The sequence below is a fragment of the Canis lupus genome, chromosome 21 (genome assembly GCF_003254725.2).
Source record: "Canis lupus dingo isolate Sandy chromosome 21, ASM325472v2, whole genome shotgun sequence".
In the NCBI taxonomy this organism is placed as follows: Eukaryota; Metazoa; Chordata; class Mammalia; order Carnivora; family Canidae; genus Canis; species Canis lupus.
Genome location: NC_064263.1, coordinates 1,264,818 through 1,291,225, shown reverse-complemented (window position 1 = coordinate 1,291,225; position 26,408 = coordinate 1,264,818). Strand labels below are relative to the sequence as shown.

Here is a 26,408-nt window from a genome sequence, read left to right as displayed (position 1 = left end):
CGGCTACCGACTCCAGCCCTTTAAATTTCTCAGCTGGGAATTTAAAGCAAAACAGAGTAAAACAAAACAAACCAACAAAAAACCAACTCTATAGTTTCAGTCTGTAGGCATCACAAATTAAGGTCTCTGAATAGTCTCATTGAAGTACCCTCATTAGATAATTGGAGGTAGGGCACTCATAGCCGAGTTCTCTTGATGCCTCTTCAAAAATCCTCTTCATCAGTCTGTTTCTTGTCTCAAATTTTTACATTTGATGTAGGTAATGTATATTAGAATCATGTAACTGCTTTTGGCTATTTTGAAATATCTAAAGGTTCTCTGCCATCCAACTCCCTTTGCTATCTGATGGCTATTGACCCAGTCAAAACACTTCTTTTAACATCCTATTATAAAAAGTTTGAAAAAAATGAGTGAAATAGAACTATGCTTTTAAGGAATTACTTTGGTTGTTCTATAAAAAATAAATCGTAGAGGGTGGAGGCAAATATGGAAGTACAGAAAGGCTTTTAAAGTAGTCTAAATTAGAAGTAATGCTGAGACAGACTAGAGTTGGGAAAAGAAGTCACATGCCAGATATATTTTCAAGTTAGAGCCAATAAGGCTCACGATTCTGTAAAATGTGTGAGGAAAAGAGAGGAGTCAAGGATAAGTACCAGATTTTCATCCTGAGGAACTATACGAAGAGTATGCCATTAACTAGATAAAGACTGGAGCAATATCTTGTATAGAGAAGTAAAGAATTAAGAGTTTAATTCTAGACATGCTAAGTTTCAAATGACTATTAAATATCCAAGTAGGAATGTCAAAGGAACTCTTAGATATAAAGTCTAGTGCTCAAGAGAGATCTAGGAATTAGGGCTAAGATTACATATTTATAGATTATCAACATTTAAGAAATATTAAAAATTATAAGACACCTTGGATATTGAGAGTAGCTAAAGGAGAAAAGAGAGTAAAAGATTTAGTAGTCTTCAGGCACTTCAAAATTCAGATGTTAGAAAGATGAGGAAGAACCACCAAATAAGACTCAGAAGGGATATCCACCCCCAGGGTCTCTGAAAGGGGAAGCAAAATATTAAAGAGTGGTCATTAGGCAAAATGTTAAAGGCATAATCTCCATTTCCACATGTTAAAAACTTAAGAATTGAGGGAAGAGGCACATACAATTGTTGGTTCAAAGTAAAAAATTTCATGCCCTATAAGATAGCAGCTAGCACACCCACAATGTTTCCTTATCGGTGATACTTAAGCTGAGACTTGTAAAGCATCATCGAAGATTTTATAAAGCTAGCAAAAAATCCCTTATTACTTTGTCATTAAACATATAGCAGTGTTATCCTATTATTGAAAGAAACAGTGAGCACTATAATTATAAAAATTCCTTAGCATGCCTTTAACTATGGGTCCCTGAGTCAGTCCTAGGTGATGAGTCTCATTAAAAAACAATAACAATAATAAATTTAAAAAATAAGGTAAGTGTCCCAGGTTTACCAGAAATAGAAAGAGGAAAATATGTAATTTTCCTTTACTATCTGCATTTGTCTGTTTGCTCTACATAGAACAACATCTGATGGACAATGTTCATTTTTAAAGCTGAGTTACCAGATTCAAGCTTTATTTTTTTTTTTTAGATCAGATTCAAGCTTTAATGTGCTCCCCCAACTAACTCTAACAGTGCTTTCAAAAGATGGACTTTGACTTTGCCCATTTAATGAACAAATCCCAGCCACCCTATTAGTGAAAATGGAAAAGAGACGTCTTTGAGAATGATAAATAACTAACTGCAAAGGGAACTTGCAAAGCATACTACTATAGAAGATATTTTCTATTCAACCCCACAATTGATTTTTTAAAATGGATTGATAATAGTTTTTCTTTACCTATGACAAGGCTCCACCTCAAACTCTGAGGAAAGAACCCATCATACAGGAATTCTGTTGCCTCTCAGCTAAAGTCATGGAATCAGATTCATGAGAAAATAATGCCCATTGTTCAAACTTCCTTCCTTTGATGGGAAGCTGAGGCATCACTCACCTATAAAAGTTATAGGCATGAATTTCTTGTGTAAAATGGTATTGAGGTACAGATTACTATGTAACTAGGGAAATTTGCCTGAGAAACTCCTCATCACCTCTCAGTTTCTAGTTCACATTTCAACTTCTTCATGAACTTTTAAAAATTCCCCATTCCTAGTCTCTCCTTCTCTGCTTGCACAGATTCACATCACATTGATAGCACCTATTCACATTTTCTTGTAATTATCTACTTATAAGTCTATTGCTCACTGTCTGTAAACTTAATCTTTACTCTATTCCCAGAGTGCAGGTTAGTCCCACAACATAATGGGTTTCCCTAATCATCTCTGGAATGAATGACTGAATGAACATGGCCCTGTGATGAGGTATAAAGAACCATGCTGTGCAGGCAGCATTCAGTCCTCAGCCCCTGGTTAACCTTCAGCTCTACCAAGAAAGCACGTATGCCTGTCGTTCTTACTGAAGTGGATACTGTTTGGTGTCTTTTTCATAACACTTTTACTATTAGTATACAGACACACGCCTCAAACCCCAACCCCAGGTGCTGTATTAGCTGAAAACAACTCACAGCTAATATCTTCACCAGTAAAGGAAATTCCCCTGGCTCCCCAGTGCAGACCTCACTTATTGCTGGGAACGAAGAGAAAGCAAGGAGATACAAAAGATGAGCCCCCTTAACCCAAGGTGGGACAAACACCTGTGGTACAAATTCTGTGGCATAATAGCCATAAAGCCAGAGCTTTCCTGAGGGATAAGAATAAAGCCAGTCTCCAGCTAACACCACATTTTTCTTAGTTTTCCTCCTGCCTAATCCTATTTTGCTTACTTACCTCCTCCTACAGTGAATCATTTGAAAAAGGATCTTCATGTCAGGTTCTACTTCAGGGTATTTTACTCACCATAACTGGTATTTGAAGTGGTTCTAAGAAGCAGACAATGGCTGGGATTCTGGAGTGGTTCATTCACTGGCTGAATGACCATGAGGACTTATCACTGATGATAAGTGTTGTATTTATAGTTCATGGCATGCTATAAAGGTGCAACTGCTAAGACTTTCATCTTTTGTGGACTGCAAAGGGACACAGGCAAAAGGGACGCATTAGCTGGTACTATGTTTTGGGTCTGAGACGTCAAGGAGACAAAGCAATTATAAGGACTATGAAATTTGGTGGTTATTCCTAAGTCCCAGCAACTCATTGAAGAAAGAACATGACAGGCTCAAGTCTTTTAAACAACAATTTAAAGCAAAATGTGAGTGTCTGAGGGCAGCATTTAGAAAGATGCTCATCTCCTGCAGCCAGAGGACAGACATAGAAAATCAGTCATAGGACTTCATCAAAAGAGAAGAAGAGCTTCAGGAAAGTCGGATTCCCAGTCAAGTCTCTTATGCCAAAGCAAAAGCCATGATAGGGAAGGAATAGGATTGTAGGGTCTGTGATGGAGATGTTCGGACAAATGAAAATCATAAGGTTATTTCAAGAATTAAATGTCAGCATCCATAGAAATCATTTAACCATGTTTGGGACATGGGATATACTTGTGGCTAGTAGAATTTTTTACTTAAGCAAGTAAGGTATGATTTTCTTTTCAATCTGCCCTCTTTGGGCAGAATTGATTTGGAAAAATGACACAAGTGGGCAATTATGTTAATCTAAAACTTTTATAGAAGATATCTCTAGACTACACAGTCCAATACAGTAGACTGGAACCATGTGTAGTTATTTAAATCAAATTCTAATTAAACTTTAGAATAAATTCTAAATTAAATTTTAATTAATTAGAATTTAATTTAAAAATCAGTTGTTCAGTTGCACTAGCTACATTTCAATGGCCATGTTTGGCTCAATAACATGTGGCTCATGGCTATGGTGAGAGATGTGCAGATAGAGGATATTTTCATTATCACAGAGAAGTCCACCAGATAGCACAGCTTCAAGTTGTGCAAACTTTGCAAGGTAAAAGCATGTTCTTCTTTGAGAGTGATTTATAAGTATAGTAGCTAATGGCATTTACACCTACATGAGGGCATGTTGTCCTTAATTGTCTCACCTTCTTATTCCTCACAGACTAAAATTTAAATGAAACAATCCTCACAGAACTTTGATCTTGTTGAGTGTGACAAGAAGTGTTAGTCTACATGGGTAGCATCGTTAATGAGAATATCACTTACAAGATCTCTATAGTCATTTAAAAAATTTACATTATACTGAGTTTGCTAATTTCCATTGGAATTTTCCCCAATTATAGGAATACAGTCCTTCAGATATAACTTGAATATAGTGACAGTGCAGAGGCCAACTTAGATCTTTTATTCATTTATTTTGTAATATCATATTAATCCTTTTCCCATTTAACACTTCCTACCATTAATTCTGAATCTTGCTGGCAACTTCCTATATATATATAGTTTGCTGTATTTATGCCATTTGCAGATGATCACATTGCTTCCATATAAATGATCTTATCTCAGATTTAATTTTATCAAGAAGAAAATATGCCTTTCCTAATTCATTTGCACTTACCCACAGCATCTTGAACAATTGATAGTCAATTGTTATTATTGGTTAGAGTATGGACTTATTTACTATTAGATAGGCTCTGTGTTTAGCAATATTATAAACTACAGAAGCGATGCAAAAATTTGCTTTTTTATGTTTGAAAGTGATAAGACTAACCCTATCTCTATTCTTTTATTTAACCAATCTAACTATAAGAGCTGTTTTGTATCAGCATTGTTTATTAAATGTGCAAATTTATATTAAATAACTATAATATACTATTAGTAGGACAATAATATTCAAACTTCCAAAATCAGAACTTTTTTCTAAAAATTGCTCAACGCTAAATTTCATTTGACTACATTTTTCATTTTCTAGCCGTTACTTTGGTGTAACAATGGCAGAGACACAGCGCATAGTAGATGTGATCCTTCCCTTTCATCAGTAATAGGTCATAGACAAAAACTAATCTACAGCATAAATATCACAAATTTACATATTGCACAGTAGGACAGAAAAACACAAAAATAATTTCAAAAAATTAAATGAAGTAGAAAAATATTAGATATTCATTCACATTATGGTTTATTGTTTTGATGGATTGGGAGTAGCCATGCATACCTTTGGTGTACCAAATCTCAGAAACAATGAATTGAACAACTTTATATGGAGTTCCCCTTCAAACACACAAAATCTGAACAAGTATACACTTAACAGAGGAACTTGACTTATTGAGTTAATAATTGCTTACACAGTATGGTTTAACAAGTACTGGTCAGTGAGGCCAGGCTATGTTTTGCTACAATAACAAATAACCCAATAATCTTAGTGATTTATAACACACGTGTATATTATATCTATCAGGGGTCAGCCACTGCTCTGCTACACATAATTTTCACTCTATGACCCAAGCTTATGGATCAGCCTCTATCTGGAATATTGCTTGTCATGGTGGCAGAGAAAAGAGAAATATGGCAAATCCACATGGGCTTTTAAAGATTCTATGCCACTTCCTCCTGTATTTCATTGTCAACACCAGCTGTGTGCTCATTTCTAAGTTTAGAAGGACAGAGACGTATAAAACTCCCTCAGAGAGGGTACAACAGGGAAAGAAAATAAAATATTTGCTGACAGTACAAGCTATCACAAGTACCAAGTGGCCAATTCATTCCAAAATACACATATACATCCCTTGCTGCCCTTCCTGATGGTTTTCATTCATTGTATTATCTTTAGCTGATTTCCATTAAAATTTAAATATGCCACTTTTCAGCTTCTGAATCTGAAAAGAATTTGCAGGCCAGCTGTGCTGCAACAGAGCTTTCTAATCCAAGTTTAAATATCAGTAATAATATATCAGTAATAAAACTGATACTTCGAATTGCTCCTAACTTCCATGTCTATTTCCTCTTTCTTATATGAACTAGAACATGGGAAGAAGAGCAGAGTGACTGAGGATAGCCTCAGGCTCCGACATCTACCTGACCATTTCATTCATAGTGTCTTGGATCAGAGAATACTTTTCTCTGGAAAGGAAGGGCATGCAAAAAATATTTCACATGCTTTATCCCATTAAATACTTATAGGAACCCTGTCCAATAAGCATTATAATTGTTATTTAACACATGATGAAATAGACTCAGATAACCTAAGTCAATTGCTCAGTGCAGAGATTTAAACCTATGTCCTGTCAGCTACCTCACCTTATGTCTTCCCTTTAGTGCCAAAAGGGTAAGCACCATTTAAGACCCAAATATGATATCATATTCTCATGAAAATCTGCCTTATTGTCCAATCTCCAAGCTGAGTTAAGCATCTGCCCTCCTTCTATTGTGTGATTATCTTCCCCATCAGACTGTGACCCTCTTTAGAGCAAGAAAGTTATTTGCATTTATATTCTCAGGGCTAACCACAATGTTGTCATTGGCTTCACCATTAATATTAATATTAGTATTAATAAAAATAATAAATGACTGAACTGTACAGGTAGCTTGGTCAAAAAAGAAAAATACCCAAATCAATGTATTAAATCAGATATGAGGGCAGCCCCAGTGGCTCAGCAGTTTAGCGCCACCTTCAGCCCAGGGTGTGATCCTGAAGACCTGAGATCGAGTCCCAAGTCAGGCTCCCTGCATGGGCCTGCTTCTTCCTCTGCCTGTGTCTCTGCCTCTCTCCCTTTCTCTCTGTGTCTCATGAATAAATAAATAAAATATTTAACAAATAAATAAATTATATATGATACAAATACAGTTGGATCTGGATAGAATTGAAAAATTTAAAGATAACTAATTGGATTCACTTGACCTGCTTCTTAATTGTGGCTCAACCACGATATACTATTGTCATCTTGGGGCATTAGCTTTCCAGCTATTAAATAAGGTGGTAGGAACAGATGATTATTAAAGGCCATCAGCTCTGAAATTCTTTGGTTCTAAGAGGAAACTCCATTCTTTTATCACCAAAAGCAACTCTGAAAATCATCTACCCGTGGATCCCTTTGCTCTATCAGTTAATGTCAGGACCAACCCGTCAAATCAATCTTTCTCAAGTACCTCTTCATGATGTTACTTCCCTATTATAATATACCCATTAGCTAGGCCTTCAAAATGTCTTCCATTAGCTGGCCTGACTTTATCAATTCAATTCTATCTCTCATTTCTCATGAGAACACAAATAGCAAAATCATTTAAGGCAACAAGCCAAAAACTTGACTGAGAACCTAAAATGAATGCAGGATCAAGGCAGAAAAGAGATATTAGAGTAGGACTAGGAGAAATATAGAAATTAGGAAACATGATGTCAGTGGGGAGGGGACATAAAAATTGAGGCAAGACACGCTTTAGGCAGGAAATCTTAACTAAAACAGTTGACAATTTTTTATTTTCACATTTCACAATACAAATGAAAGTTGTCTTTTTTTTTTTTTTGTCCTACTACTCCCCTACAAAAACTATTCTCTCTTTGATAGGAAGGGGAAGCAAGTCTTCCTTGTCATGCTGTTATAGAACACCCAGAGTCACAGCACCATGATCTCCTGGTGAAGTAGAACAAGTAATATAAAACTAATATAAAGAGGTTCCTGTCTCTCCTTATCTGTCTGGTCCAGTCATTCCTGGCCGAGTAGGCACCACCATGGGACAAGCAAGAGGTCTCATCATTGGGGGCCCAGGCATCATTGGCATGTGGCCTCCCATAGGTGGCCTCATTCTGGGAGCAGGTCCCACTGGCATCAACACAGGAGGAGGAGGGCCCATCATTGGCATCATGGGAGGGCCCCCCATACGGAGGGCTGGCTTCATACTAGGGTGAGGAGGACCTAGGAGACTGGGGGGAGGTGGGATCATTCCCCTGCAGGAGGAGGAGCAGAGAAGAGAGTAGGAGGTATCTTTCCTTGTTGAAATGCAGCGGTTGTTTTGTCGATCAGGCTCTGAGCCTGCTCTTCTATCCATTTCTGATAGTAGTCTTTCACATTCTCTTTATGTTTCCTCCCACTGCAGTGTGTCTTTCTCACAGATGGAGAGTCATGGGTGAGGTACGTGCCACAGTAGTCACAATAAAACTTAGGCATGTTGCTCTGCAGGCCATTGGTCACTCCGTCCCGGTAGGCAGGAAATCTTAAATATACCTCCTACTGAGATAGAAGTGTCAGTACAGTGAACTAGTCAACTCAACAAGCATTACTGTGTACTAATTATATGCCAGGCACTTTCCTGGATACTAAAGACTCAAGAAGACAGAAAAGACAGGAGGGAAAAAAAGAAAATAAATAATTAAAATACAACATATATGCTAAAATAAGGATACAAACAAAGGACTTTGGCACCAAAAAGAGGATGTAATTAAAGCTTTCTGAGGAACCAGAAAAGCTTTCACAGAATTTGAAACATGTGAGCTTAGTTTTCTAGAATTATTAGGAGCATTTTAGGTATGGAATGGTTTTTCCCAGAGAGGAAACAACACATGAAAAGAAACAAAGAATGAAGGGCCATATGTTTTGATGCAGTGCCAAGAGTTTTTAAGGTCACTGGAGAGTAAGACAAAATGGACATTAGGAAGAAGACACTGGAGAGACCATATGGTGAAAGATTTCCTTTGCTACCCTGGTAACAATGAGAAATTTGTAAGGAGGCAGTTCCACCTGTAGAACTGAACAATTGCCACTCCTCCAACTCCAGGTTTTAGAAACTTCCCTCTGACCTTTTTCCAGTCTTTCCTTCCCTATAAGACAAGAAATCTGTGTGGGAAATTGGACATTCTCACGTGGAGCCTTCCCAATGCCTTTGGCCCACCTTCTTACTCTCCCAATGTCCACAATCCCCGTCTGCTCTTCCATTCTAAAAAATACTTTGGGTATTCTGAGCCCTAAACCCTCTTACCCAAATGCCCTAAAGTCTATATCCAGGGGCTGCACATTTCCTTCGGTGGCTCCATGCCCTCAAGCACAGACCACATTGCTGGGATGTGCCCCTTGGCGCATGGGCCAGAAGGTGGGGGGCACCGTTAGCTGAAGGTAGGACTGTGGATAAAACTCAGACGTCCAAGTGTGAAGCAGACCCAGGGTAGGGTAGTGAGTCATAGGTCATAGAAACGGCTTCTATTTGTACCTTTACCCATGCAAATGTTAGGGCAGGGTTATAGGCAGTTCTCAACTTTTAACCATTTCACCTAATTGTATTAACTGTAAGAGTAATTTGACTTCTACATATGAATTGTCATAGATATTTGCATTAAAATTAAATCTGATTTTTTTTACTAATCCCCATGCTGATTTAGATTAATTGCCTCCCTGCACTATCAAAAAAGTAGTCTTTCAGTCTTTAAAATTTTATAAGCCTTCCTAGACTTCCAATATGTCAAGAAATTCATTCATCTTGAAGAGGTGGGGCCTTGGGTCTTCAGAAGAGGCCTCATCATAACAGCACAAGTAACACATGTAAAGTGAACAAATATTTTCTTACCTCCCTGGCAGATTTTAATCTGGCTTTCTTTTAGAACTCAAATTCTTGACCTTGGCTCTGATGCACTGAACTAATACCTTGTTGCAGCTGCCTCTTGACTCTGCTTTAATTTGGGATGCTAGACTGGCATACTACAGAAACTTCTTAATTCCTGCCATTCTCCCCCATTATCCAACTCAAACTCTACCTCTTTTTCTCAGTTTTATTATTACCCTGTTGTCATTGGCAGCTGTTGGTGCCTTGTCCTTCTAAGCCTCCTAACGTAGGACAGATCCATCATTGCCAATAGTAAACATCCAGTAATATAAGAAATTAAGTTTTTCAGGGATCCCTGGGTGGCTCAGCGGTTTAGTGCCGCCTTCAGCCCAGGGCGTGATCCTGGAGTCCCGGGATGCAGTCCCACATCGGGCTCCCTGCATGGAGCCTGTTTCTCCCTCTGCCTGTGTCTCTGCCTCTCCTTCTCTCTCTCTCTCTCTCTCTCTCTCTCTCTCATAAATAAAATATTATTTAAAAAATAAGTTTTTATAAAATTTAATAACTTCAGCAATTTCTCTATTATGAAATATATTCCTTCAGCCCAGTTTCAAAAAAGCAAGGAAAGCTTTTATTTTTCTCCTTTATTTTTAAAGGACTAATTCTCTCATTTGGAAGACAAGAACAGGACATCCCTTCCAAGGCAGCAAATACACAGTTTACAGTAACTGGAGAAAAGTAGTAGCTGGAGATTTACTAGGAAGGCACAGATGGGCTCTGTGAAAGTTTTATTTGCTTTAACATCCTCTGTGTCTCAAATTCCTTCACAAAGTCAGTTGTTGGAAATGTAGTTCATGATTCAACTAAAAGTATTCGCTGAAGCATACATTCTTAGTTGTTAATAGTTATTTCAGAAAAAAAAAGATGTGTTTATTCATTCTTAAAATACTTTGCATTTGATTGTGGTTGTAATTGTTGACTGCACAATCCATTCGATGGGAAAACAAGACAGATAGCAAAGATGTCTGGTTTTTTTTATGACTTCCTGTTTATTCACAGGTTCCTAATTTCTTTTTTGCCTACATAGTTACAGAGGGGAATTAAGGCTTCTGCTCAATCTGGCATGCAAGGATAACTTCTTCAAATAGGTTTTGCTTTGTGATACTGAAAATGGTGTAACTTTTTAATCAAAACTTATTTCCAAAGTCATTTTAAGGCACAAATTAAACCAGTCTAGATAGTGGGCCAATTTTAACATTAGATTGTCTTTCAGAGACCCAGTGAAATGAAATGGAATGGTGCATCCTAGCCCTTAAAACATCATTGGTTAAATGAAGCAGGACCAGACAATGGGGAGGTGAGTATAGTATTTCACAGTAGGGTGAATTGGGGAATTCTGTCCTCAGAGCTTCCAATCCAATTTTTAAAATCAATTTAAAGTAAATTCCATGTCAGAGACTTAGGAAACCTACTGATATTCATTAAAACTACTTCCTAAGGAGAATAGGGTGTCTGGTTTAGTTCTTTAAATAAAGAACATGAACCTTTGAGGGAAAAGCCAAAAATTGACTTTTAGTTTTGAAATCAGCTTTATTGAGACCTGCTGAGTTGATTTTTACTTGCTAATGAGGTGTCAGACTTTAAAAGCTCCTGAGTGGTCAAGGTGAATGCCTACATGTATCTCAACTCCAGGCACATGCCCAGCTTCCCATTCTCTGTATTAAAGAGAAAATAATCTTTCTAAGCTTAAAGCCTAGAATGACAACAGCTCTGTCTTTGCTACAAAGCCAAACTGCTGAGCAGAATATTAAGTGATAAGGGCTAATACCACCCTAAGGTGATGACTCTGAGTTCATACTGAATTCAATTAGGCCAGCTTAATTTTCATCATTGAATTATTTTGATGGGAGTCCTACAGCTGCTAAGGGAAGATCTAGCCTTCAATATAATTCACACAGGAAATGTCCTTGTTTAGTAAGTCAAGGAATAAGTGGAGTTAGAAGGAACCTCTAGGGGATCCCTGGGTGGCTCAGCGGTTAAGCATCTGCCTTCGGCCCAGGGCGTCATCCTGGAGTCCCAGGATCGAGTCCCATCTCGGGCTCCCTCTGTGGAGCCTGCTTCTCCCTCTGCCTCTCTCTCTCTCTCTCTCTCCCTCTCCATGTCTCTCATGAATGAATATATAAATAAAATCTTTAAAAAAAAAAAAAAGAAGGAACTTCTAGCATAACATCTCATCTATTGCTTGCCATTCCTACCACCACATTTTGGTGAAATGGATTTCATTATTCCTAAATCATGCTTGACGAATTGACATCAAATCTCTCCTAGAGTGTGTCAAATGACAATTCACTATTGCAAGGGTATTAAGAAAGCTTGCATAAAATCGAGATGAAGGAATACTCCATGGCCATTATTGTAATAGACAACTGACCTCCAAGAAGTTGAAACATATTGATGTCTAGCCCAGATGAGTTATTTAAAAACCACTGAAATTTCCCTGTATGCTGGACACCTCACCATATCCAGGAATTTGTGCTCTTTATGAATTTAATGTATATCTACTGAAACCATGTGAACATGGCTTTTTCTGTAACTTATATAATAAAAGACAAAATAAACATGACCCTCACTCATAGCCAACATCAAGAAAAATGTGCAAAGTAGTTTGTGACATATCAAAGGAAATATACTCTCAAATTCTCTGTGGAATCAGGTGAAGTAATACAAATTAAAAAGGGTCATATATACATATATACACAGCCTGGTTAAATGTACCCATACATACACAGCCCCCTCTTTTAAAATATGTCTAACATTTACTATGTCCTTGCTATTTTAGTAAGAATACTTGGATATAATATTTCTCATAATTCTCTCATCAACCTTGTAAGGTATTTACTCATATTACTTCACAACTGAAAGGGATAAATGATTTATTCAAAGCCACATGGCTAGAAAGTGATAAAACTAGGATCAACCATTCATCTCCTGCTTTCAGATTTCATGGTTTCCTCCCTTAATCCTATGAATTAAGTTAGGATATTCTACTTAATTAAAATTAGCCATTTATGGGTCACCAATTTTCCAAGGATTTAGAAAAATATACTTAATAATAAAGCCTGTGATAATTGAAAATACAACCTCTCTGATGATCTGGCTTTTTTGGAGCTTAGTGTTACATTTGAAATACGGTTCATTCTGATGCAAGCCTGTAAATGTAGGCAGTACAGAATACTTAACCAAATGTGTTCAGGCCCAACACATTCCCTAATAATTTAATTGCATATTTCTTTATTTTGAACAAATTCCAAATGTCCATATTTATCTACCATTGGCAGAAAAAATCAGGGAGTATAGAGAGTCCAATTATTCAAATGTTTCCATTACTCAAATGCTAGACAAATAGAAATGTAGGCAACTTGAGGCTAAGGATCTTGTCTATTTTTTCCCCTTTGTGCCTAGCACAGTCTTAGCTTATAAAAAATGTTAAATTAGTATTTTTGAATAAATAAATATGGAATCAGTAGTGTAAAGTCCTAGTTGGAACCTCTTGAGAGTCTGTGAATGAACAAACATTACACGCAAAGAAAACTCTATAGTCCCCTAGCACTTGAACATAATTAAAGCTCATTGCAAAATTAATAGCAAATATTTACATAAAGTGTTTTATTTGCCAGGCACTTTTTAAAGTCTTTTAAATATATCAATTCATTTACTCTCTGAAATATTCTTATGAGGTATATATTTTAATTATGTAAATGTATGTCTATCCTTTCTTCTCCTAGATATTAGGCTGCTTTAAAGGAACTAGATCTTATTTCTCTTTTAAGTCAAGTCTCTGCCAACCTGCTTACCACACAATATATGTTGAATAAGTAAATAAATTCATGAGTAAGTTGTTTTTCTCTGTGGGGCAGGTAATGTAAAGATCAGGTCATAGCCATGAATGCCCTCTACATTATGCCCAGAAGATAACTATTTGAATTGAAGCTACCACTACAATACTCACTTATTTTTGCAACTCCACGATTTATTCAAGGACGGAGCCATTCAGAATTATTCCTTATCCTACCATCATGGCAAGTCCTTGGAATCTATACTCTATTGGATCAAAGAGTATATCTGCCTGTAAGACCTGCAACTTGTACTTTCATAGGATAAAACTAGAGTTAATAGTTAATGATAAGACATGAAAGCAGGAGCTGTGCAGAAATTCTTAAGTGTTTCAGAGAGTCAGAAAGTTGAAAGATTAAGCTGTTCTTGAGCATGTGGCCAGAGTTTGGCTGCTGGGAAGATAAATAAATATATATCAATGTTTGAGTTGACAAATCTTAAGACAGAAAATTCCTGGGTTTGTTTGAAGTCAAAACTGAAGAAATACAACTATATGATGAGATCATGAAATTAAACATAAGTAGATTTGAGAGGGAAGCAAGATGGCTGAAGAATAGGGAATCTCATCTCATCTGGTCCCCTGAATGTAGATACGTAACTATCAAATCATTCTGAATACCTATGAATTAAACCTGAGATGTAAGGTATTTACATATTTACATAAGAAAAGAATTACTGGAATTCTACAAATAGAAAAACAACCACTTTTTGCAAAGTAGGAGGTACAGAAAAGTGAATCTGAGGGGATATATAAGAAAATAATCAATGGACGGGAGGGATCCTCCATAAGCTGGCTACCACAAAGTGATATAGCCCCATAGCTCAAAATCAGAACCTTTAGAAATCTGCTCCACTGAGAGACATCCCTGCCTGAAAGGTGTTCAGGTGGTGAAGCAGGGCAGAATCCCAGGTGGGAGAGTGTGGTTTCAGGATCCTCAGGGTCACAAAAAGAACTGGGGTACCCAAGCCATCAGAATTCTCAAGCTTTAGAGTAGGAAACCAGCAAAGGTCAGTGAGTCCAGGAGAGGGTTCTCAGCACAGTTCACCATAAACAGCAAACTGAAGAATGATTGGGCAAGATCACTCCTTTGGGGGCCTTGAAGAAAATAGAGAAATAACAGCTCTCTGCCTTCCACAAGAGGGGTGGAGCAGGAGCATGCATGACCAGGTGACTACTTTCTGGCAGGGGACCTGCAAAGAACAGAAACACAGGACCCTCTACCTCCCTGGGGAGGATCTGTGTAGACACACACTGCAGGAGACTACAAAGTTTGGCACACACCTAAGTGAAGACTATTTATCCCTGAAAGTTCACTGAAGAAAGGGAATCATGATCTTTCAGCTCTGGGGCTGGAGATGGGGCTCCACCATTTTTATTTGCATCCCCTAAAGAGACACACAAAGCCTTCAAGGAACAAAACCCACATAGAGCCACCAGAAGTGGCCCATGCTGAGCCAAGTCCCCTGGCAAGGGGTGGTGCAACTCTGCCCAAGCAGACACCTAAGAATCAGTGCAGCAACCCCTCTCCTGGAATACTAGCTGAAACAATAGGCAAACACCAAGTTTGCAGAGCACACAGGACTGCAAAACACCAGGGCTAAGGGAAGATAATATATAGAATTCTAGGTTTTTTTCTCATGATTTGTTCATCTTTCAGTTTAAACTATTCTTTTTCTTTTTTCTTTTTTCTTTCTCAGCTAGTTATTTATCAACTCTTTGTTTTTAAGACTTTTTTAACTTTCATTTTTTACATTTACTTTTTATAGATATATTCTTCATTTTTGGCTTCCTTTCATTCAAGTTTATTTCTGTATGTATATAAGTTTTGCTTTCTTTACAATTTTGGAATTTAGTGTCTTCTAACAAACAGATGAAAATCCCAGGGCCAGGTGGATCACCCTGTTTTGTCCACCTGGAAGATTATATTCTCTCCCCACTGCCTTGGCTGTTTTTCTTTATTGTTCTTTTCTTGTTTCATTTCAGATCTCTTTGGATTTGTCTAGTGTGCATTTTGCTTGGGTTGTCATTGATTTTTTTTATTTTGTTCATTCATTCATCCATCCATTTTTCACTGGGCAAAATGACTAGAAGGAGAAATTTACAACAAAAGAACCAGAGGTAGTAGTCTGCCACAGATCTAATTGAGGTAGATATAAGTAAAATGTCAGAGCTGGAATTCAGGATAACAATTATAAAATTACTAGCTGGGTTTGAAAAAAAAAAAGCATTAAGGACACTAGGGAATATTTTGGTGCAGAAATAAAATCAGGCATAACTTTAAAATACTCTGAGATGCAGTCTCAAGTGGTTGCTCTAACAGCTAGGGTAAATAAGGCAGAAGAGATAGCAAATGACATAGAAGACAAATTCATGGAAAGGAAGAAATATAAGGAAAAGAGAAATAAGCAATTAATGGACCATGAAAGAAGGCTTTGAAAAATAAGTAATATCATAAAGCAAAACAATATTAGACTTATTGGGGTCCTAAAGGAAGAAAAAGAGTGGGGCGGGGGGGAGACAGCAGGTATATTTGAGCAAATCATAGCTCAGAACATCCCTAATCTGGGGAAGGAAAAAGGCATTCTAGTCTAAGAAGTAGAGAGGACCCTACCCAAAAATCAATAAAAGTAGATGAACAGCTCAATATATCATACTGAAGCTTGCAAATTTCAGAAATAAAGAGAAAATCCTGAAGGCAGCTTGAGAGAAGAGGTTCTTAACGTACAATGGTAGAAACATTAGACTGGCAACAGACCTATCTACAAAGATCTGGAAGGCCAGAAAGGGCTGGCATGATATATTCAGGGTGTTAAATAAGAAAAACATGCAGCCAAGAATATTTATCCAGCAAGGCTGTCACTCAGAATGAAAGGAGAGATCAAGAGCTTCCAGGACAGACAGAAACTAAAAGAATTTGTGATCACTATGACAGAGCCCTGAAAGAAATATTAAGGGGAATCCTGTAAGTGAAGAGAGACCCCAAAAGAAACACAGACCAGAAAGAAACAGAGACAATCTACAGAAACAGACACTCTACAGGTAATACAATGGCACTAAATTCATATCTTTCAAAAGTTGCTCTGAATGTAAATGTGCTAAATGTTCCAATTAAAAGACACAGGGTATCGGACTGGAAAAAAGCAAGACCCATCCATATGCTGTATATGAGAGACTCATTTTAGACCCAAAGACACTTCCAGATTGAAAATGAGAGAGTGAAGAATAATTGATCATGCTAATGGACCCCAAAAGAAAGCTGGGGTAGCAATCCTCATATCAGACAAATTAGATGTTCATCCCTTAAGGGATGAAGAGGGACATTATATAAAGGTCTATCCAACAAAAAGATCTGATCATTATAAATATTCATGCTCCTAACTTGGGAACAGTCAAATATATAAACCAATTAATAACCAAATTGAAGAAACACATAGATAATAATACAATAATAGGGGATTTTAACAGCCCACTCACAGCAATCATTTAAGCAGAAGATCACCAAAGAAACAAGGGCTTTGAATGACACAGAGGACAAGATGGATTTCACAGATATATACAGAGCATTCCATCCTAAACCCACAAAATACACATTCTTCTCAAGTGCACATGGAACATTCTCCAAATAGATCATATACTGACTGGGTCACAAATAGGTCTCAAATGATACCAAAATATTGGGATTATTCCCTGCATATTTTCAGACCACAATGCTTTGAAACTTGAACTCAAGCACAAAAGGGAATTTGGAAGGAATTCACAAACTTGGAGATTAAAGAGCATTTACTAAAGAATGAATGGGCTAACCAAAAAAAATTCATGGAAACAAATGAAAATGAAAACACAACTGTTCAAAACCTTTGGGATACAGCAGAGGCAGTCCTAAGAGGGAAGTATATAGCAATACAAAGTTTTCTCAAATACACAAGCCAACTTTACACCTACAGAAGCTAGAGAACAGCAAATAAAGCCTAAACCAAGCAAGAGAAGAGAAATAACAGAGATTAGAGCTCAATGAAATATAAACCAGAACTCAATGAAATATAAACCAGAAGAACAGCAGAACAGATCAATGAAATTAGAAGCTGGTTCTTTGAAAGAGTTAATAAGATTGATAAACCCCAGCCAGATTTATCAAAAAGAAAAGAGAAAGGACCCAAGTTAATAAAATCATGAATGAAAGAGGGGAGATCATGGCTAACACCAAGGAAATACAAATAGTTTTAGGAACATATTATAAGCAACAATATGTCAACAAATTAGGCAATTTGCAAGAAATGGAAACATTCCTAGAAACTTATAAACTACCAAAAACTGAAACAGGAAGAAATGGAAAACCTTAACAGACCCATAACCAGCAAGGAAATCGAAACAGTAATCAAAAATTTCCCAACAAATAGGAGTCCAGGGCCAGATGGCTTTCCAGGGGAATTCTACCAAACATTTAAAGAAGAACTAACACCTATTTCTGAAAACATTTCAACAAATAGAAATGGAAAGAAAGCCTCCAAACTCATTCTATGACTAATATTACCTTGATCCCCAAACAAGATAAAGACTCCATTAAGGAGAATTACAGATCGATATCCATGATGACAATGAGTTCCAAAATTTTCACCAAGATACTAGCCAATAGGATCCAACAGTACCTTAAAAGGATTATTTACCACAACCAAATGGGATTTATTCCTGGGCTCCAAGGGTGATTCAACATTCACAAATCAATCAACATGATATATCACATTAATATAAGAAAGGACAAAAACCATATAACCCTCTCAATGGATGCAAAAAAAAAAAAGCATTTGTTTAAAACTCTCCACAGTGTAGGGATAAAGGCAACATACCTCAATATCATAAAATCTATATGTGAAAACCCCAGAGCAAATATCATTCACAATGGGGAAAAACTGAGAGCTCTTCCCCTAAGGTAAGAACATGAAAAGGATGTCCACTCTCACCACTGTTATTCAACATAGTACTAGAAGTCCTAGCCTCAGGAATCAGACAATAAAAAGAAATAAAAGGCATTCAAATTAGCAAAGAAGAATTCAAACTCTCACTTTTTGAAGATGACATGATGCTTTATGTGGAAAACCCAAAAGACTCCACCCCAAGATTGCTAGAACTCATACAGCAATTCAGTGGCATGGCAGGATACAAAATCAATGCACAGAAGTCAGATGCATTTCTAAACACTAACAATGAGACTGAAGAAAGATAAATTAAGGAATCAATCCCATTTACAACTGCACAAAAAACCATAAGATACCTAGGAATAAATTTAACCAAAAAGGTAAAGCATCTGTACTCTAAAAACTATAGAACACTTATGAAAGAAATTGAGGAAGACACAAGGAAATGGAAAAACATTCCATGCTCATGGATTGGAAGAATAAATATTATTAAAATGTCTATGCTACCCAGAGCAATTTATACATCCAGTGCAATTCCTATCAAAATGCCATCCACATTGTTCACAGAGTTGGAAAAAAATAATCCTAAAATTTGTATGGAACCAGAAAGGCCTAAATAGCCATAGGAATATTGAAAAAGGGAACCAAAGCTATGGCATCATAATGCCTGAGCTCAAATTCTATTACAAAGCTGTAATCACCAAGTACAACATGGTACTGGCACAAAAACAGACACATTGATCAATGGAATAGAATAGAGAACCCAGAAACGGACCCTCAACAGTATGGTCAACCCATCATTGACAAAGGAGGAAAGACTATCAAATGGAAAAGTCTGTTCAATAAATGGTCTGGGGCAATTGAACAGTCATGTACAGAAGAATGAAACTACACCATTTCCTCACATCATACATAAAGATGAACTCAAAATGAATGAAAGACTTAAATGTGAGACAGGAATCCATCAAAATCCTAGAGGAGATCTCGCACAGACAGCAACCTTTTTTACCTCAGCTGCAGCAACTTCTTGCTAGCCACATCTCCAAAGGCAAGGGAAATAAAAACAATAACAAACTATTAAGACTTCATCAAGAAAAAGGCATCTGCACAGCAAAGGAAACAGTCAACAAAACTAAAAGACAACCTACAGAATGGGAGAAGGTATTTGCAAATGACATGTCAGATATAGTGCTAGTATCCAAGATCTATAAAGAAACTATCAAACTCAATACCCAAAAAACAAATAATCCAGTCAAGACATGAATCAACATGTCTCCAAAGAAGATCTACAAATGGCTAACAGACACACGAAAAAATGTTCAACATCACTTGGCATCAAAGAAATACAAATCAAAACAACAATGAGATAGTAGCACCTCACGCCAATCAGAATGGCTAAAATTAACAAGACAGGAAACAACAAATTCTGGCAAGGATGCAGAGAAAGGGAACCCGTTTACACTGGTGGTGGGAATGCAAGCTGGTGCAGCCACTCTGGAAGAGTATGGAGGTTTCTCAAGAAGTTAAAAATAGAGCTACCCTATGACCCAGCAATTGCACTACTGGGGATTTACCCCAAAGATAGAAATGTAGTGAAAAGCCGAGACATCTGCACCCCAATATTCATAGCAGCAATGTCCACAATAGCCAAACTGTGGAAGTGTGGAAGGAGCCTCGATGTCCTTCGACAGATGAATGGATAAAGAAGATGTGGTCTATATATACAATGGAATATTACCCAGCCATCAGAAAGAATGAATGCTTACCATTTGCATCGATGTGGATAGAACTAGAGTGTATTATGCTGAGTGAAATAAGTTAATCAGAGAATGAATTATCATATTATTTCACTCACATGTTGAATATAGGAAACAGTGCAGAGGATCACAGGGGAAGGGATAAAAAACTGAATGGGAAGTCGTCAAAGAAGGAGAAAACCCATGAAAGACTCTTAACTGTAGGAAATAGACTGAGGGTTGCTGGAAGGGAGGTGGGTGGGGGGATGGGGTGAGTGGGTGATGGGCATTAAGGAGGGCACATGATGTAATGAGCACTGTGTGTTATGAACAACTGATAAATTGGTGAACAGTACATCTGAGACTAATGATATGGTATATGTTGGCTAGTTGAATTTAAATTTAAAAAAAATAAAACAAATAAATAAACATGAGTAGATTTGGATAATTTCTTTAGGAAGGAGGACCTGTGCCAGGATTTAATGGCAGAAAAAACTCTAATTGGAAGCAGAGCCATACCAACTAATAGGCTGTTTATAGAGATACTGTAGATATGATGAGATAAAGAATAGACAAATGAAAGAAGAATAGTCAGGCTTTGGTGAATGAATGAAAATAAACTGGTAAGGTAAATGAAGACTCAAGGTTGATTCCAGTAAAACTGCAAGGAATTTCAAGTCTTAGTGATGGAGAGGAGTGGCAAAAATGGAAAACTCTGGAAGAATTGCTAGTTTAGGGGAAAGTTGGTTAAGTCCCTATGTAATTATATTGTGTGTGATGATCCATCCAAAAGCATATAGAAGAGAAAATCAGAAAGCCCGGCATTATCCTTTGGAGTCCACGGGAAAATGAAAATATTTTAATGTCATCTCAGTCAAGGGGTAGAACCTTCAAAGAATTTCCCAATTGTCAGATGAATATTTTCAGACCAATAAATTTTTGAGATGTCTAGACAAAGACTACTAGTATTTTTACTTTAGGGGAAATTGGTGGACCTCTATGAAGTCTGACCACTCTAATTTTCCACCTTGCCTCTAATTGAATATAAAAATCCTGGAGTGAGTAAATAAATAAATACATAAATAAATAAATAAATAAATAAATAAAGTAAAAATAAAAATCCTGGAGTCAGTGTCATTTCTTTCTCTCCATTATATCCCTAATATATAGAATATCACCTGGGACATAGTAGAACCTCTAGAAATATCTGTTAAATCGAAAGGAAGAACAGGGTGAAATATGAAGGCAAGGAGGGAGGAAGATGATCATGGGGGATACTACAAAATGCTACTGATTTGCAGCAGACCATAAGATAGAAAAAAATAGAATTGCTTCTATAAAGTTATGCTTTAAAGATCTCCTTATAGGATAAAAGCATCTCTAGCAACATCACACAAAAGATAAAATAATACTGATCGATTTAGAAACAGAAACACATGTGTTTTCCATACTTTTTTCCACCAACACACATTACCCTCAGAGGTCTGCTATTGAAAACTCAAAAAAAGTGAAAAATAATGGTCAGGAACTTAAACCATTTAGAAAAACCTTGCTTATTTCCTCTTTCCTCATATAATACATACATGTACAAATACTGATTCTGAAGACATTTCATCCCTCAGCTATTTCATTGTACAATGGGGACAACTTAAGGGGACTTAAAGGTGAAAAATGAATTTTATACTCTCATAAAAAGTTAAAATCAGCCCATCCATGGCTAAGGTGATATAACTGTAGGCAGTGAATATTCTTTTTATTAATCCATTTAAGTGATCTAGAGAGGAAACTGTCCCACAATAATCTTACCTTTGTTCATTGGACTTTAGGATTGCTTCTTTTGGCCACTAGTCATCAAAGTAAATACAGGATCTATGTCATCTTTATCACAAGGAAAATTATCTAATATGAGGACAAAGGGTTATAGAAAACAGTAGTTACTTCCTTCATCTAAAAACTGAAGAATTACAAGTTCCAAATTCCTTTGTTAATGAAATGTGGTTTTTTTTTTAACAAAACACTTCTTTTTCTTTTTTTTAAAGATTTTATTTATTTATTTATGAGAGACAAAGAGAGAGGTAGACACATAGGCAGAGGGAGAAGAAGGCTCCCCACGGGGATCCTGATGTGGGACTCAATCCCTGGTCCGGGGATCATGCCCTGAGCCAAAGGCAGACACCCAACCGCTGAGCTACCCAGACATCCCTTAACGAATTGTTTAAAACTCAGTTTCAGCTAATGTCTTTTTGTTAAGTGAAGGTTGTCCTCACAGTTTTTGAAACATGCTAACTTTCCTGCAGTAAAATCTTCCTTTATGAGAATTTAGCAATCAGGGATCCTCAAAGTTACAGGAAATTTTATTCACTCTCAAATTTCATACTAAAGAAGCATATAGAAACAAATTACTTAGAATCTTAGTGACCAAGGCCCTATCTGGGGGAATAGCAGAAGGAATTTAAAGAAAAACAGCAAAGAGATTAAGGTAAAAGCTGTTCAACAGGCATAGGGAACAATCCACCTAGACCAGAGAACTGAGGGTTTGTTTCAGAAAGAAAAGTAAATTGAAACTGATTGAGGATCAGAAGTGACTTTGGAAAATTATACCATGAAGCACCCAAAAGATGAGAAGAACTAGTAATGGATACAAAGAAAACTATGCAAAAGAATAAGCCAGGAAATTAGTTTAACCTTCAGAGAAAGGAAACATAATCATAGTAATACTCAACAGTGAATAAGATTTGTATAAGCATAGTATAAACACTTAACAACTAATTATTATTTTGCCAATAATTGTAACAAAACTATATTAAAAGCAAGTTTTTATTCTAACAGAAAATCAATAGATAATGTGGAAAAGTGATGAGTCAAAAAAAAAAAAAAAACCACATACCCATAGGCATCAAATCCTAACATTAAAAAAAAATCCTTAGTGAAGAAAATGGAAGGAGAAATGTATGTTGGGAAATAGGTGTGAGCAAAATATTGGTGCTAGGAAAATGCAAGCCATGATAAAAAAAAATTGTGGGAAATGAGGCAGTCATTCTGTGGATTGTTTTGTATGCTAGAATACAAGGAATTGGAATATAGTCCTTTAGGCCACAGAGAGCTTGAACTTCCAACTTCTTTAGTGGAAAAGAGAACCCACGGGTGGGGGGGCAACCAGACCTCAGCATTGTGAATTGCTTTGTGGAAGCCACCACACTACCAGACCCCATGGGGATTGCAGGAGACTCTAGGACTCAATCACCAGAAATCTGACTACCATAGAGAATTGGGGAAAGGCTGTGAAAACCAGCATATGAATCTTATCAGACTTCATTCATACCTACTGTGCCCAACTAGTAATCCCAAACAATAGTTTTGCTCATCTGAGAACCATTTTGGAGGCACTCTCTGACAAGGAACTTGGCAGATGCAGATCTCCTCAATTAAGATTCATAAACAAGTAGTTTTTCCAGCCTTAGGGCCCAGTTTACCCACACCTAGGCAAGGAGTTAAGTCACAGCCCCACCAGCTATGAAAAGTGTCTACTGGCGATATCTGACCAGAGGGGCTGGTGGGAACACCTGGAAGCCATGTAACTCAGCAATGCTCAAGATGAAAGGTGAGTGGGTAGAGCCAATCACCCAGTACCAGATGTGGAGGATTTCCATGATATGCACAGTACGAGGCATGAATTCATTTCCAAGACTATGGGTAGCTCCCAGCCCTTCCCCACAACTGAAGAGCTATTTGGAACATTGGGAGTTACCTAGCCTCTCCCCTTCAAACTTAGGCAAGGATGCTGAGATACAACCTCACCCACTCAGTGTGGCTCCCAGGCCCATCTGACCACAGGGTTGGCAAGAACACCCTGGAAGCTGTGGGGCCCAGTGGTGCTCTAACCAAACGAAGAGCAGGAAAAGCTGATAGTTTGTAGAGCAAAGTCAGTGAACCTGTTCAGGCAGAGAACTTGGGGCACAAGTTAGCTTGAATTAAGATAATGAACAAAGAGCTTTAATTTATCCGCTTTAGAGTTGCTTATCCTTTTTTGGGGCATGGAGGTCCTTATTGATAAGTAGGTTACAATGAAATAAATAGAGTGATGGTTTTTTGGGGGAATAAAACGCAAGCAGAATCGCAGTCTCTCTTCACCCCAGCTCTAATTTTCAGTTTCTGCCTTCTTACTGGTCAATTTGTATGATGAAACTTTCGTGGGCATGCCAGGCTTTTCAGGTGCGTGGAAGCCTCTGTCTTCCTGGACAGGGATTCAGGCATGGTCTTAGACCCACTGCCCCTAGGAGAAACAGAGGCCTTTGCTTGGGCAAGACCTCTTTAGGTACATTGGTTTCCTTCTTTTTGTCTGGAGAGTAGCACCATTCTTGCCTTTGGGGATGATGGATTTTAAACTCTCACTCCCAGCATTTCTTTTCCTATGGGCCTCACCATCTTGGGTGCTTCTTCTGATTTTGACCTTTGACTTCCCACTGGAGACAGTGGCACTGTGAATGGCCTGTGTCACCTTGTCTGGCTGTTGGGAGCCTTCCCAGCTTCACTTGATCTTGACTCTTATAAGGTCTTTGGTTCTTGTCATCTTTCTTTGGAGCATTATCCTTGGCTAAACCTGGTTTGGGAGAAAATGCCCTTGCTTCTCCTGGCTTCTTGGGTCCTCTTTTCACCTGGTCTGTGTTGGGAGGGTCCCTCTTTGCCTCCTTTCGTTTCTTGGGGTTAATGTACAGCCCATCTGATTACTAAATACCACCTCCAACCCACCTAACCATGGAACCTAATTAGATTGCATGGTTACAGCCTTGTTTGAAGGCACTTAAACAGAGATCACAGCCTATGGCTTTCCCCATCCGCAGAGCAAAACCGGTAGTCCAGGGAATTTAGTGCACAGTCTTGCCTGATTTAGGTCACCAAACAATGAACCATACAGGCCCTGGCTCCATCCCGCTGTCCTCCTGCCAGGCCTGACTGGAGAATCCAGGCTACCATCAAACCCATCGTATACCTCACTTGGGTGGAGAACCAAGCCAGAAGTCCTATACAACTGTTCTCAGCTAATGACACACCTTCCCCATCCCCATCCTCAGATCTCAAACAGTTGCCTCACCTAAAAATAGACCATAAGCGCAGGCCCTACCTGCCCAAGGACATTACCAGAAGATATGCCCAGAAACCGAACTGGGCTGGCTGGTGAAGATTCATCTCTGCCAAAGCAGTGTAAAGTCTGGAAGAGGAACCCAATTACTCGAATGCACAGATACTAATGTAAGTAATGAGGTACCATTAAAAGCCAGGTAAATATAATACCACCAAAGTAAATTAATAAAGTCTAATAACTGATCTTAAAGAAATGGAGATCTATGAAGTATCAAACAAAGAATTCAAAGTAATCCTCTTAAAGTTTAATGAACTATAAGAACACACAGACAACCAAATTAAATTAGAAAAACAATGCATGAACAAAATGAGAAATTCTAGAAAGCTATGGAGACCATCAAAAAACACCAAACAGAAATCTTACAGGTGAAAAATACAATATCTGAACTGAAAAATTCAATAGAGTTTTAAAAACAAACTTGACCATGCAGAAGAAAGAATCAATGACCTGGAGAATAGAACATTAGAAATTATACAGATAGAGGAAGAAAAAGAAAAAAGAATAAAAAAGAGTGAAGAAAGCCTGTTAGACTTACAGGACACAATAAAAAGAAACAATATTTACATTATGGTCATTTCAGAAGGAGAAAGAGAAAGGGGCAGAAAGTATACTTAAAGCAAAATGGCTTCAGCTTCTGAGTTGTCTCCCAGGGAGAGAAATGGGCATTCAGCTCCGTAAGTCCCAAAAGACTTCGAATAGTTTAAATCTGTATAGGGCTACACTGAGACACATTATAATCAGTCCAAAGTCAAACACAGAGAAATAATTGTAAGAATAGCAGGGGAAAAAGAGAAGTTATCTATAAAACTATTGGTGGATTTCTCAACAAATATTTCAGGTCAGGAGAGAATGGAATGATATTTCCATCATATTGAAAGAAAAAAAAAAAAGGCCATCCAAGAATACTATTCCCAATGAAGCTGTCCTTTAAAAATGAATCAGGAAATAAGATTTTCCCAAACAAAGCTGAGGTAGTTCATGAGGAGTTCACTAGATTTGCCTTATAAGACATGATAAAGGGGTTTCTTTGAGTGGAAGTGAAAGAATACTAATTAGGATCACAGTGACACAAAAAGGTAAAGTAAAACTCACTGATAACAATAAATATATAGTCAAGATTGAATTCTATAATTTGGTACTGATGGTATATAATTCATTTACAACTCTAGTTTAAAAGTTTAAAAATGAGCATAGTAAAAATACCATATTATAATAATCTATTATTAGTTATGCAGTATAAAAATATATAAATTATA

At 37.4% G+C, this 26,408-nt stretch overlaps 1 pseudogene; it reads right to left on the bottom strand.

Moving 5' to 3' along the window:
• Nucleotides 1–7,421: 7,421 nt before the first annotated feature.
• The window catches only part of LOC112643166 (U1 small nuclear ribonucleoprotein C-like), a 101,631-nt pseudogene continuing 82,644 nt past the window's right edge, over nt 7,422–26,408 (bottom strand).